The sequence below is a fragment of the Loxodonta africana genome, unplaced genomic scaffold (assembly GCF_030014295.1).
Source record: "Loxodonta africana isolate mLoxAfr1 unplaced genomic scaffold, mLoxAfr1.hap2 scaffold_201, whole genome shotgun sequence".
NCBI classification, from domain to species: Eukaryota; Metazoa; Chordata; class Mammalia; order Proboscidea; family Elephantidae; genus Loxodonta; species Loxodonta africana.
Genome location: NW_026974941.1, coordinates 220,960 through 236,981, shown reverse-complemented (window position 1 = coordinate 236,981; position 16,022 = coordinate 220,960). Strand labels below are relative to the sequence as shown.

The following is a 16,022-nucleotide window of genomic DNA, read 5'->3' as shown; positions in this document are numbered from 1 at the left end:
CACCTTATTTTCCCATGCATCTATCTCTTCTGTCTCTTCTTTCCCAGGTTACCAGGTTTGTCTGCTTCTTTCCCTGTTCTCCATTCCTTACCTCAGCTGGCTGTGACATGATATGTCTTTAAGTCTTTTGATGGGCAGACACTACCCAGTAGCCACTCATGTCTGAGGGGAGTAAAGCTAAGGCATGTCTCAGAGCAGGTATCTCTGGGAACTGCCAGATCAGTCAAAATAAACAACAACAAAGTTTTTAGATAAAGATCAATCTTGTCCAAACCCTGGTACCAATAAGCCACAGCAAGAATGTCGACTGATAATGCGCCTAAATATAATGGTTTCATTACAAGTAATTATGAGTAGCAGATACGAGGAGGCATGAACAGCCTTCTCAAGTGCTAGTAATATGTTACTACTTTCATATAGGTTTGTTCAATTTGTGATAATTCATCTGATTTGTTGTGCATATACTGTATATGAATTTATTTTTTCTATATAACTTACACAAATCATCCTTCAAATAACTATTTACTTAAAAATAGCTTGCTATAGCTATTCGAGTTTAGTCAGGTTTAGGCTCTTTTGGAACTCATAAATAAAAACACGAAAATGGTGAAAACAATAAAAAAAATTTAATAACAACAATAAAAGATAAGGATGTATAAAACTCTTAGGCCAAGATCAAAAAGACGGGAGTGGGGACTACCTGCAACTTGAAGCTAGTAATTGGACCTGCAACCATATACTTCAGTGACTTATGTGGTCTACAGAAGTGAATTTTCATGCAATCAGCCTGTGTGAAAAATATTTAAATATGTTAAAATTCATTGAATATGAATGTATACTTATTAAAATACCGATTTATTGTTTTAGTGTTTGATACTAAGTGTAAAGTAGTATTTCAAACGTCTTTCAACAAGTAATTTATATAAAACACAAATGGTTCACACAGTTAAGCAATTTCATCACCAATTCCATTCATAGGTATACACCAAGTATAAACTCTTCTTTATGAGAAACAGGAGACAAATGCAACAGTGTTCTTAAGAGAATTATATGTAATAGTAGACAACTAAAAATAAAACAAGTATCTATCAGCAACAACAAATGGATAGATGTGTAGTATAGTCTTAAAATAGAATGCCATTCAACAATAAAATAGAATGGGCTATCATTTCATTCCGCTTGGATAGTGCCTAAAGTAATGTCAACTGGAAAAACAATCAATTTCCAAAAAGATTAACTACAACTTAAGACTTCTTTATTAAGTTCTACATCATCTAAAATATTTTCTAATATCCCACGAATTCTATATTTGGTGATATTATAATTATAGCAAGAGAATTAAAAAACTAAAAACTAAAAATGATGGTGGAGGTATAGGAGGATATGAGGAGTTCCTGGGTGGTACGAACAGTTAACATATTCACTGCTAACTGAAAGGTTGGTGGTTCAAGTCTACCCGAGGCACCTCAGAAGAATGGGCTGGTCATCTACATTGGAAAAATAAGCCATTGAAAACCCTATCAAGTACAGCTCTACTCTGACACACATGGGGTCACCATGAGTTAGAATTTACTTACAGGCAACTGGTTCGTTTTCTTTTTTTTCTTTTTTTTTTTTTTTTGTATATGCAGGAGCACTAAAGATAAATTTACTATTTTAGTTGTTGGGTTGGATGTATACTTACAAGTATACTTTACATTATAAACAAACAAACAGACCAAAATAAGGCATTCATAGACCAATAAATACATTTTGTCTTGAACCAAAAATTAGTGCTCCTAAAACCCAACCAAACCAAACCCACTGCCGTCAAGTCGATTCTGACCCATAGCGACCCTATAGGACAGAGCAGAACTGTACCATAGAGTTTCCAAGGAGCGCCTGGCAGATTTGAACTGCTGACCTTTTGGTTAGCAGCCGTAGCACTTAACTACTACGCCACCAGGGTCTCCAGTGCTCCTAAAGGCCGTTACAAATCATTATTATTAAAATTATTGACAATGGATCCAAAAAATCTTGTCAGTGAATCTCTAAAATACTTCACAGAAAATATATAATCTTTTCCAATACCATTGTTCATGCACTCACGGGCCACTGGTTGTGTTTTGTTGTCATGGTTTATATCCAACTTTATATTTAGCACCAGGTAGTTTAGCAATCCACTGCATTATTTATTATCAACACTCAGACTCTAAGAAGTTCTCATATATTGCTGAATGAAATATAAGGGATTAAATCCAATTGGGTAACTCAGAGCTAAACATGTGCCTAATTTATGACCCAGCAATTTCAATCTTAGGTATATATACAAGAGAATTGAGTTCATATGTTCTCAGAAAACACTTGTACAGGAAGTTTTATGGCAGTTTTATTCATTATAGCTAAATATTTATGGCATCAGAATGGAAATAATTGTTCTAAAAGCCATATGATGGAATGTGGCTTTGTAATAAAAACGATGGGGACACTCAAAAATATGTTTAAACCTTATAAATATATTGAGGCAAAGAAGGAAGACATCAAAGAGAACCTTTTTCCTGATTTAAAAGTTTCTACCCAATTTTTACCCAATGGTGATGAGAAATAAGAACTTCTATTTAATGGTGAAAGAAGTCAGAATAATGATTGCAATCGCGGGCCCGAGGCATTAACATCAAAGTAGCACAAGAGACCAAGAATGATGAAAATGCTCCACCAGTGGTTTTCCTCAAGCTGTAATGACGACAATTCCATACTTCCAGTTGTTTATTTCAAGTTTTAAACCAATTCTGAATGCTTCTTATTTCATAGCATTTCACTTCCATGTGTCCACAAAACTCAAATGTATGCTTTCTCCCAGACTCTTGAATCTGGCCAGTTTTTGCTCCTACACTAATATCACCTTGATCCAAGGTAAGACCTTGTCACAGCTGGTCTACTGCAATGACTTTCTTCTGCCCATATCCTCACAACTCAGCAATGGTAGCCCATTGTTTTAGGTTAAGAGCCACAATCCTCACGTTGATCTAATTTACATGTAATGCCTGGCCCCAAAAAATCTACCTGTTTCCTATGCCTCACCAGTTTACACCTTGAACTTCTGTGACTATGCTGGGCATATTCCCACCTCAGGTATTCTCACTTGTTCTTTGACCTTCCCAGAACATTTGTCCACAGATATCCACTTGACTCTCTTCTTCAACTCCTTTTATTTATTTTTTTATTAACTTTTATTGAGCTTCAAGTGAACGTTTACAAATCAAGTCAGACTGTCACATATAAGTTTATATACACCTTACTCCATACTCTCACTTGCTCTCCCTCTAATGAGTCAGCCGTTCCAGTCTCTCCTTTCGTGACAATTTTGCCAGCTTCCAACTCTCTCTATCCTCCCATCCCCCCTCCAGACAGGAGATGTCAACACAGTCTCAAGTGTCCACCTGATATAATTAGCTCACTCTTCATCAGCATCTCTCCTACCCACTGTCATAGCTGAAAATTCTTTCCCAGTCTGTAGGTGGTCTTTTTACTCTTTTGGTGAAGTCTTTAGATGAGCATAGGTGTTTGATTTTTAGGAGCTCCCAGTTATCTGGTTTCTCTTCGTCATTTCTGGTAATGTTTTCTATTCTGTTTCTGCCTTGTATTAGGGCTCCTAAGGTTGTCCCTATTTTTTCTTCCATGATCTTTATCGTTTTAGTCTTTATGTTTAGGTCTTTGATCCACTTGGAGTTAGTTTTTGTGCATGGTGTGAGGTGTGGGTCCTGTTTCATTTTTTTGCAAACGGATATCCAGTTATGCCAGCACCATCTGTTAATAAGACTATCTTTTCCCCCAATTAACTGACACTGGGCCTTTGTCAAATATCTGCTGCTCATATGTGGATGGATTTATATCTGGGTTCTCAATTCTGTTCCATTGATCTATGTGCCTGTTGTTGTACCAGTACCAGGCTGTTTTGACTACTGTGGCTGTATAATAGGTTCTGAAATCAGAAAGAGTGAGGCCTCCCACTTTCTTCTTCTTTTTCAGTAATGCTTTGCTTATCCGAGGCTTCTTTCCCTTCCATATGAAGTTGGTGATTTGTTTGTCTATCACATTAAAAAATGACATTGGAATTTCGATCGGAAGTGCATTGTATGCATAGATGGCTTTTGGTAGAATAGACATTTTTACTATGTTAAGTCTTCCTATCCATGAGCAAGGTATGTTTTTCCACTTAAGTATGTCCTTTTGAATTTCTTGTAGTAGAGCTTTGTAGTTTTCTTTGTGTAGGTCTTTTACATGTTTGGTAAGATTTATTCCTAAGTATTTTATCTTCTTGGGGGCTACTGTGAATGGTATTGAGTTGGTGATTTCCTCTTTGATGTTCTTTTTGTTGATGTAGAGGAATCCGAGTGATTTTTGTATGTTTATCTTATAACCTGAGACTCTGCCAAACTCTTCTATTAGTTTCAGTAGTTTTCTGGAGGATTCCTTAGGGTTTTCTGTGTATAAGATCATGTCATCTGCAAATAGAGATAATTTGACTTCCTCTTTGCCAATCTGGATGCCCTTTATTTCTTTGTTTAGCGTAATTGCTCTGGCTAGGACTTCTAGCACAATGTTGAATAAGAGCAGTGATAAAGGGCATCCTTGTTTGGTTCCCATTCTCAAGGGAAATGCTTTCAGGCTCTCTCCTTTTAGAGTGATGTTGGCTGTTGGCTTTGCATAGATTCCCTTTATTATGTTGAGGAATTTTCCTTCAATTCCTATTTTGCTGAGAGTTTTTTATCATAAATGGGTGTTGGACTTTGTCAAATGCCTTTTCTGCATCAATTGATAAGGTCATATGGTTTTTGTCTTATGTTTTATTTATATGGTGGGTTACATTAATTGTTTTTCTAATATAAAACCAGCCTTTGCATACCTGGTATAAATCCCACTTGGTCGTGGTGAATTATTTTTTTCATATGTTGTTGAATTCTATTGGCTAGAATTTTGCTGAGGAATTTTGCATCTATGTTCATGAGGGATATAGGTCTGTAATTTTCTTTTTTTGTAATGTCTTTACCTGGTTTTGGTATCAGGGAGATGGTGGCTTCATAGAATGCGTTAGGTAGTATTCCGTCATTTTCTATGCCTTGAAATACCTTTAGTAGTAGTGGTGTTATCTCTTCTCTGAAAGTTTGGTAGAACTCTGCAGTAAAGCCATCTGGGCCAGGGCTTTTTTTTGCTGGGAGTTTTTTGGTTACCGTTTCAATCTCTTTTGTTGTTATGGGTCTATTTAGTTGTTCTACTTCTGATTGTGTTAGTTTAGGTTGGTAGTGTTTTTCCAGGAATTCATCCATTTCTCCTAGGTTTGCAAATTTGTTAGAGTACAATTTTTCATAATAATCTGATATGATTCTTTTATTTTCAGTTGGGTCTGTTGTGATGTGGCCCTTCTCGTTTCTTATTCGGGTTATTTGTTTCCTATACTGTATTTCTGTAAGCAGTCTAGCCAATGGTTTATCAATTTTGTTAATTTTTTCAAAGAACCAGCTTTTGGCTTTGTTAATTCTTTCAATTGTTTTTCTGTTCTCTAATTCATTTAGTTCAGCTCTAATATTTATTATTTGTTTTCTTCTGGTACCTGCTGGATTCTTTTGTTGCTCACTTTCCGTTTGTTCAAGTTGTAGGGACAGTTCTCTGATTTTGGCTCTTTCTTCTTTTTGTATTGTGCATTTATCGATATAAACTGGCCTCTGAGCACTGCTTTTGCTGTGTCCCAGAGGTTTTAATAGGAAGTATTTTCATTCTCGTTGCATTCTATGAATTTCCTTATTCCCTCCTTAATGTCTTCTATAACCCAGTCTTTTTTCAGGAGGGTATTGTTCACTTTCCAAGTATTTGATTTCTTTTCCCTAGTTTTTCTGTTATTGATTTCTACTTTTTGACCTTGTGGTCTGAGAAGATGCTTTGTAATATTTTGATATTTTGGATTCTGCAAACGTTTGTTTTATGACCTAGTATGTGATCTATTCTAGAGAGTGTTCCATGTGCACTAGAAAGAAAAGTATACTTTGCAGCAGTTGGGTGGAGAGTTCTGTATAAGTCAATGAGGTCAATTTGGTTGATTGTTGTAATTAGGTCTTCCGTGTCTCTATTGAGCTTCTTACTGGATGTCCTGTCCTTCTCCGAAAGTGGTGTGTTGAAGTCTCCTACTATAATTGTGGAGGTGTCTATCTCACTTTTCATTTCTGTTAAAATTTGATTTATGTATCTTGCAGCCCTGTCGTTGGGTGCATAAATACTTAATATGGTTATATCTTCCTGATCAATTGTCCCTTTTATCATTATATAGTGTCCTTCTTTATCCTTTGTGGTGAATTTAAGTTTAAAGTCTATTTTGTAGAAATTAATATTGCTACTCCTCTTCTTTTTTGCTTATTGTTTGCTTGACATATTTTTTCCATCCTTTGAGTTTTAGTTTTTCTGTGTCTCTAAGTCTAAGGTGTGTCTCTTGTAGGCAGCATATAGACGGATCGTGTTTCTTTATCCAGTCCGAGACTCTGTGTCTCTTTTTTGGTGCATTTAGTCCATTTACATTCAGCGTAATTATAGATAAGTGAGTGTTTAGTGTTGTCATTTTGATGCCTTTTTATGTGTGTTGTTGACAATTTCATTTTTCCTCTTACTTTTTTGTGCTGAGACGTTTTTCCTTGTAAATTGTGAGATCCTCATTTTTCATAGTATTTGACTTTATGTTTGTTGAGTCGTTACGTTTTTCTTGGTTTTTATTTTGAGTTATGGAGTTGTTATACCTCTTTGTGGTTACCTTAATATTTACCCCTATTTTTCTAAGTAAAAACCTAACTTGTATTGTCCTATATTGCCTTGTATCCCTCTCCATATGGCAGTTCTATGCCATCTGTATTTAGTCCCTCTTTTTGATTATTGTGATCTTTTACATATTGACTTCAATGATTCCCTGTTTTGAGCATTTTTTTTAATTAATCTTAATTTGTTTCTGTGATTTCCCTATTTGAATTGAAATCAGGATGTTCTGTTCTGTGACCTTGTGTTGTGCTGGTATCTGATATTATTGGCTTTCTGCCCAAACAATTTCCTTTAGTATTTCTTGTAGCTTTGGTTTGGTTTTTGCAAATTCTCTAAACCTGTGTTTGTCTGTAAATATCTTAATTTCACCTTCATATTTCAGAGAGAGTTTTGCTGGATATATGATCCTTGACTGGCAGTTTTTCTCCTTCAGTGCTCTATATATGTCATCCCATTGCCTTCTTGCCTGCATGGTTTCTGCTTAGTAGTCTGAACTTGTTCTTATTGATTCTCCCTTGAAGGAGACCTTTGTTTTCTCCCTGGCTGCTTTGAAAATTTTCTCTTTATTTTTTGTTTTGGCAAGTTTGATGATAATATGTCTTGGTGTTTTTCTTTTTGGATCAGTCTTAAATGGGGTTCGATGAGCATCTTGGATAGACATCCTTTCATCTTTCATGATGTCAGGGAAGTTTTCTGTCAGCAGATCTTCAACTATTTTCTTTGTGTTTTCTGTCCTCCCTCCCTGTTCTGGGACTCCAATCACTCGCAAGTTATCCTTCTTGATAGAGTCCCACATGATTCTTAGGGTTTCTTCATTTTTTTAAATTCTTTTCTCTGATTTTTTTTTTCAGCTATGTTGGTGTGAATTCCCTGGTCCTCCAGATGTCCCAGTCTGCATTCTAATTGCTCGAGTCTGCTCCTCTGACTTCCTATTGTGTTGTCTAATTCTGTAATTTTATTGTTAATCTTTTGGATTTCTGCATGCTGTCTCTCTATGGATTCTTGCAACTTATTAATTTTTCCACTATGTTCTTGAATAATCTTTTTGAGTTCTTCAACTGTTTTATCAGTGTGTTCCTTGGTTTTTTCTGCAGTGTGCCTTATTTCATTTCTGAGGTGATCCCTGATGTCTTGAAGCATTCTGTAAATTAGTTTTTTTATATTCTTTATCTGATAATTCCAGGAGTGTATCTTCATTTGGGAAAGATTTTGATTCTTTTGTTTGGGGGCTTGTAGAACCTGTCATGGTCTGTGTCTTTATGTGGTTTGATATTGACTGCTGTCTCTGAGCCATCACTAAGATATAAAAAAAGATATCGTAGTGATTTATTCTATATTTGCTCACTGAGTCTTGTTTTGTTTTCTTTCAATATACATGGATGGGCTACTAGATTGTGCTGTCTTGTTTGTTGTAGCCCTTGACTTACTTATGTCCTATTCCCAGCTGGTTTGGGCTGTTGCCGGATATATATGCCTGAGTCTATTCACTATTCTTGAGTAGAATCTGATTTTGGGTCATCAAGTGTGTGCTGCACCCTAACACCTATCCACCTCGAGAAGTCGTGGTGATAGCTGTGTGCACCAGATTCTATTAGCAGCTGGGTTTCACACTCCAGGTGGGGCAGGATGCTAACAGGTTCCCCGAAGTGACAGTGAGGTAGGTGTGTCTCCATTCCTAAAGCACTTTGGTGGGAGGGCTCTGTAGGTGTACGTTAGGCCCCCAATGCAAGTACCTCTATAGATTGGTAGGTGTCACCCTCCTTAGACCCCTAAGGCTAGAGGCTAGGTGGTCTGGGAGGAGCTTCAGCCCTCAGTTCCCTGTTGTGGGTCAGTTAGGGCTCTATTGAATAAGCAGAGATATCAGACCTGGGAAACTTGTTTTTCCCGTAAATCCGCTAAAAAAAAAATGCAGTCAGATCCCTATCAGAACTGCCTTTGCATTATAACAGCCACCTTGTTCCCTGTAAGGATGAAAGCCCAAGATTTGGATCCTATATGTTCGGCTGGAGCTGGTTCTGTGTTTTTAGTCCAATTAGGGAAGGATTTTTGGTCCCTGGGTCTTTTGTCATTGCTTCTCTCAGGCCAGAAGAATGGGTTAGGAAAAGACCAAAAAAAAAAGGGAGGGGAAGCAAAGCCGCGGAGCTGGAGCCATTCTCCCTCTGGCTCAGGGAATTCCAATGTTAATGAAGCCGCCTGGGAAGGGGAGGGGAGTGTTAAGAAAAACAGGAGAGAGTAGCACCCCGGAATATAGACAAAGTTGCTTATCTTGCTTGGGATGACTATTTTATCTGAGATTCCCGAGGGGCGTGTCGCCTATGTGTGCTGGCTGTGTGGAGATTGCCCCCGAGGGTCTGGCCCACTGAAGCCGCGGTCAGATCCCCTGCTGCCAGGCCAAAGCCCAGCGTCAAGGTTCCCCTGCTGGGATGCTGCACTCCCGGCTCCAAAATCAGTTGCTGCCTCCCGGAGACTTCTCTTCCCGCCAGCCGCGTCGCTGTGCTGCCTCCACGGACTGGCTGGGCCCCCTCCCGGTGTCAGTTCAGGGGGGTAGGGCTGTGCCCCGTTTGCGCCATCACGAGATGTTATGTTCAGCTTCCCTGAGCCCAGTCCTAAGCCCGGCGCCAAGGTTACCTGATTGGGACGCTGGCTCCAGGCTCCGAAAACAGTCGCTACTTCCCCGTGGTTGTTTGTTCTCCGTCTCTGTCACTCAGGTCAACTCTTTAAATCTGTGTTTGTTGTTCAGGGTTCGTAGATTGTCATGTATGTGATCGATTCACTTGTTTTCCCGAGTCTTTGTTGCAAGAGGGATCCAGGGTAGCTTCTACCTAGTCAGCCATCTTGGCCCCCCTCCCTCCTTTTATTTTTTGACAAATGTCATATTCAAGGCTCTCTCTTCTCTATTTTACTTAACATTGCTAACATCCTTTGCTTTCCCTATTCCAATTTTTCACTTAGTTTCTCTTCATGCAATTAATACTTTTCAATATACTGCAAAATTTACCAGTTAATTTTATATATTGTCTTTCTCCCAACAATGAAATCTAAACTCCATGAGAGCAGAGATTTATGTCAGTTTTATCTTGCTTCATCCCATTTCACCAGTGCCTATGACAGTGTCACATACACAGTTAAAGGATTAAAACCTTTGTTCAATGAATGAATAAATAAGTGGATGTATTCATTTTGCTCTATGTTATAGTTGGGTCATCATATATATTTTCTTGATTTTATGTATTATATGATAAATTATATCTCATATGCATTTTATTTCAGAATATTAAAGAAGGTACTACAATTTGTTATGACATGGGAGTATTGTGTTGACAGGGAGTAAATCTATTGCTTTAGAAGACAAAGTTGATAATGGCAACCATTCTCTAGCTTTTACACAGCAAATCCATCCAATTCTAATAACAATGCTTTAGTTATTTCTGAAAAGAGAATAAACCAGAGCATCATTACGTTTATTTTTTTAAACACTTCTTGTAGCTTACAGCTCTCTAGACAATACACTAATCAAATCATGTTGTTCAGTCTCAAACTATAAGGGGTTCCAAAAGTCATATTTTCTGTGCAAATATTCATTTTCCCAGCACTCTTCTAATGGCCCCCGTGACCTCCTTATTCCTCAGACTGCAGTTAAATGGGTTCAGAAGAGGTATAATGATGCTGTAAAACACTGCCACCACTTTACCTTCATCAGGGTAATGCAAGGAGTGTGGTCTTGTATAGGTGGAGAGGGTGGTCCCATAGAACAGGCTTGCCACAATCATGTGAGAGGAACACGTGGAGATGACTTTCATCTACCCTTTACTGAGCTCATCTGGTACACCACAATAAGTACTTGGGCATAGGAAGCCAGAATGGCCATGAATGGTAGTAGCAGAATGATAAGGACACTAAAGAGGATGGTATACTCATACTGGGAGGTGTTCTGACACATCAAAGGCAATAGAGATGGAACTTCACAGAAAAAGTGGTTAATGATCCGAGATCTACAGAAAGGAAGTTGAAATACATACAGTGTACGTATTAAAGCATTGATAGAACTACTGGCCCATGCACATGTGACCATGGACATACAGATAGTCTTGCTCATGAACACAGGATAGTGTAAAGGGTAACAGATGGCTACATATCTATCATAAGACATAAAACCAAGAAGAAGAGCTTCAGTTCCACCAAGGGTCAAAAACACAAATGTTTGAATCTCACAATCTAAAAAAGTAATGGACTTACTTTTTGACAGAAAGTTTGCTGCCATCCTGGGTACTGTCGTGAAGATGTACATCAAGTCAATGAAGGAGAGCTGACTGAGGAGGAAGTACATGGAAATGTGGAGTCCGGTGTCCAGTTGGATGAGGTGGATCTGTACGATGTCCCCCACCAAAGTCACTAAGATGGCAGTGATAGCAAAAAAGAGGACAGTGTTCATTTGGCCATATTGGAAAAAGCCAAGAAGTATAAACTTTGCTCCAAAATTTTGATTTTCTGTCTTCATGGCTGTCTTGGGCTCGGTTCTCTAGAGAAACAAAACCAGTAATGCCTATAAATATATAGAGAGAGATTTATATTAAGGAAACAGTTCACACGATTGTAGGGGTTGGAATGTCCCAAATCCTTGGATAAGGATAGAGTCTTTTCCCAATTCACGGAGCTGCAGAAGCTGGTGAACCGAAGATAAGAAGGTTGGAGAGCAGGGATCCTGGTCACAGGTTGTGACTGTCAAGTAATCTCCAAGTCAGCAGGGAAGATCACAAGATTTCTCCTGAATCACTTAGCTGCAGGGGCTGGTGAACCCAAGATAGGCAGGTCAGGGCGCAGGACTCTTGCTCACATGCTGTGAGGATCTGCGATTCCCAAGATGGACAGGTCAGCTGCTACCTCAAGTCCCAAGAACCAGAGGTCAGGCAAGAGACAGCGGCTGGGTCCAAAACAAGCCAACAACATTTGCAAGCCAAGCAGGAAGGAAGTAGGCTGATGGAAGGCAGAGAGATGAAGGCTGAGGGGGCAGTGAGCTGCCACAGGCCCCCCCCCACCAGTACCACTCAGCGGATTCCATCAAGGGGTTAATCACATACCAAATTTCAACAGGAAAGTGATCACAATATTATACAACTGCCAGAACACTGAGAATCATGGCCCAGCCAAGCTGACACACAGTCTTAACCATCACAATGGCTTAAATCAAAATAAAGCAGACCATATCCGAAAATTCCGTGTAACAACATTGATTGCCCATTGAGAGAAAACAAAAATGATTATTAAATGCAGTAGAATTTCCTTTAATCACCTTGGGTGACTATGTCTCTCCCTGTTTCTATACACTGAATTGTTGTCTATTGAGCAATGGACACTTGGAAAAAATAAAATAAAATTAGTTTTTTTTTAATTAATCACAGAATAAAAATATAATATGGGAATAAAACATTTGATGATTTTCCAACATGAGTTATTACTCCCCTTGTAAATATCTTCATGATGATAGACTAGAGACATGTTTACATGTTGTGAAAAATTTTTCACTCAATTCATTTATATATATATATAATTTAGAATGGCAGTGTTGTTTAAACATGGTATAATATTCTTTAAAAAAATGTTTCTTGACTCCATTTTTCAATTTTGAATTTGTATTGGCTATACATTGTAATGGAAACCCTGGTGGCATAGTGGTTAAGTGCAACAGCTGTTAACAAAGAGGTTTGCAGTTCAAATCCGCCAGGCACTCCTTGGAAACTCTATGGGGCAGTTTTACTCTGTCTTTTAGGGTCGCTATGAATCGGAATCGACTCAACGGCAATGGGTTTGTTTTTTGTTTTTCTTATACATTTTAATAAAAGTTATGTTAACATTTGTGGGTCAGAAATATTTTAGCTCTTATAAATGAATTAAATTGGTGGTTCTGTATAACATCTGTAAGTGTAGAGGAAACCCTGGCGGTAGAGTGGTTAAGTGCTACCGCTGCTAACCAAAGCGTGGGCAGTTCCAATCCGCCAGGCGCTCCTTGGAAACTCTGTGGGGCAGCTCTACTCTGTGAGTCGGAATCCACTTGAAGGCAGTGGGTTTTTTTTTTTTTTTTCATACTTGGTCCAAGATCCAGTCACTTATGCTAAGCCCCAGATCAGCAAACCAAAATCTAACAAAGTCTTCTTTCTGTAAATGCCTGACCTCAGAAGCCAAAATATGAGTTAATCAGTTAGGACTTGCCTGCTGGGCTTAACCTAGCTCAAAATGTACCATTAATCCCACCCCCATCACTAGATCTGTTGAAAATGATATTTCTACAAGATTAATCTAATTTGTATATGAGCTCATAAGCTATATTTTCTATTCATGAATTGGGAAGCTATTGTCTGAAACTTTCTATTCATGAGTTGCAAATAAATCTTATGAGTTCATATGCAAATTTAATCTAGTAGAAATTTTATTTTTTACGTTATCTATAGTCAGCCAAGGGCAATGGGTAGTGGTATAGTCAGCCAAGTTGGTATAAACTAAGGGATTTTTTTTTTTTTGAACAGTTTCACATTAGGAATTTTCATTGTGTAAAAAATTTATAGAAATATAGTAAAAAAAAAAGAAATATAGTAAACGTGATATAATCTACAAGAGGAATTTGGAATGGTGAGGCCATGATAAAAATGGAGAAGGGAACTAAAAAATATTAACTTGGTGAGATAATATGCGTGTATTCAAAATCAGTTATGAAAACTAGACAGTTACACATTATATAGAGAAATATATATGCATATGTATGTATGTGTAGGTAACCCTGGTGGCGTAGTGGTTAAGTGCTACGGCTGCTGACCAAGAGGTCGGCAGTTCGAATCTACCAGGCCCTCTTTGGAAACTCTGTCAGGCAGTTCTACTCTGTCCTATAGAGTCACTATGAGTCAGAATCGACGGCAGTGGGTTTTGGGTTTTATGCATGTGTGTATGTTTCACTTAAAATAAAATTTTAATTTAAAAAATATTTTAATGCAACTGCTTAAGGTTCTCACTACGAATTTGTATTCCTTGAAATATTTTACATGGTTTGCAACCTTTCACCATTCCAATAATTTTGTGGAATATGACTATGCCCTAAGCATAAAGCAAAGTGGTAAGGCAAAAATAAGAACCTTTTTCTCTACTCCAATCAAGACTACAAGTGATGCATCCAGGGCCATGCTGCCCAGTAGGGGTTGCACTGGACTTTCAAATCCTACCTTTTTCTCACTTTACAAAGATACATCACTCACCTTGCTCCTTTGTGATTGCTGTCCTGAGAAAATTTAAAATCAATATATGGCCAAATCAATCTCAGGTAAAAGATATTCATTTTTGTAGAAATCATTCAAATGTAATGTGGATAATCTAGCCAGCCCAGAAATTGCCCAAATCAAAGAAAATGGGCATGCAAGAAAAATAATACAATTCACTCTACATAATATATCAAATAAAACAAATTCCTTTAAATAGTGTTTCTGAGATTAGTTGTATATTCATTTTTTTTACCTAGATTGTAGTAAAGTCTTCAAGGTATTATAATATTTTAGGTTTAATTTGGAGTAATTAGTGGCCTGAAAGAGCTGTTTGAAATCTTAATGGTTATTACTATGAATGAGACTGGTTTACCTCCAGCAGGCCATGGTTTTGAAGCTGAAAAATAAGCCACTAGGTTTAAAAGCATATTCCTTTTTTTTTCACTGGATATGTAGATATATAGACTATTTTACATATATAAAATAGTTCAAATTTTTTTTTTCAATTGAGAGATATCATCTTTCATATAGAGATGCATTTCATTCTCCTAGAATTTTTTTTTTTTTAAATAAAACATTAAACAGGGAGTTGGGAAATGGATCTTCAAAATTACATGGAAGATCTTCCTGTCACCCCACTTGGGCATAGTATCAGAGAGACACATCGAGCCTGTCTTCCAAAAAACTTTACGTTAAATTAAATTTGTTTGTCATATGTATTAAAAAGTCACAGACAAAGCTGTTTATATTATGAAAATCAATCTACTTAACACTTCTACAAGGTGGCATAAAAATAAATTCACAAAGAAATCCAAAACTGTGAAGTCTTTAATTTGAAATGCATTTTAGGAAACATTACCAATCTATGAGTTTGCAAGATTGCTTTTTTTTTTTTTTTTTTTTTTGCTTCAGACAACAAGGCTTCAATCACTCACAATGAAAAAATTTAGTGGAAAAGAGTCAAATGTTCAAACTAATTTTGTCATCCTTATGAGACAATTTAAACCTCTCAATGGACATGGGCTGACTGGTGAATTATTATTAGTAGTATTATTTGGATATGTTGTTGAACTCTATTGGCTAGAATTTTGTTGAGGATTTTTGCATCTGTGTTCATGAGGAATATAGGTCTATATTTTCTTTTTCTGTGGTGTCTTTCCCTGGTTTTGCTATCAGGGATATGCTGGCTTCGTAAAATGAGTTTGAGAGTATTCCGTCCTTTTCTACACTCTGAAATACCTTTAGTAGTAGTGGTGTTAACTCTTCTCTGAAAGTTTGGTAGAACTCTGTAGTGAAGCCATCCGGACCAGGACTTTTTTTTTTGTTAGAAGTTTTTTGATTACCTTTTCAATCTCTTCTTTTGTTATGGGTCTATTTAGTTGTTCTACCTCTGTTTGTGTTAGTTTAAGTAGGTAGTGTGTTTCTAGAAATTCATCCATTTCTGCTAGGTTTTCAAATTTGTTAGAGTACAATTTTTCGTAGTAATCTGATATGATTCTTTTAATTTTGGTTGGGTCTGTTGTAATATCACCCAACTCATGTCTTATTCGGGTTATTTTCTTCTCTCCCGTTTTCTGTTTGTCAGTTTGGCCAATGGTTTATCAATTTTGTAGATTTTTTCAAAGAACCGGCTTTTGGTCTGCTTAATTCTTTCAATTGTTTTTCTGTTTTCTATTTCATCCAGTTCTGCTCTAATTTTTATTATTTGCTTTCTTTTGGTGCCTGATGGGTTCTTTTGTTGCTCTCTTTCTATTCGTTCAAGTTGTAGGGATAATTCTTTGATTTTGGCCCTTTATTCTTTTTGGATGTGTGCATTTATTGATATAAATTGACCTCTGAGAATTACTTTCGCTGTGTCCCAAAGGTTCTGATAGGAAGTGTTTTCATTCTCATTGGAGTCTATGCATTTCTTTATTTTATCCTTAATGTCTTCTATAATCCAGTCTTATTTGAGCAGGGTATTGTTCAGTTTCCAAGTGTTTGATTTCTTTTCCCTGCTTT

At 37.3% G+C, this 16,022-nt stretch overlaps 1 pseudogene; it reads right to left on the bottom strand.

The window, feature by feature from the left end:
* Positions 1-5,257: 5,257 nt before the first annotated feature.
* LOC135229316 (olfactory receptor 2AK2-like) lies at positions 5,258-14,931 on the bottom strand (annotated as a pseudogene).
* Positions 14,932-16,022: the final 1,091 nt, after the last annotated feature.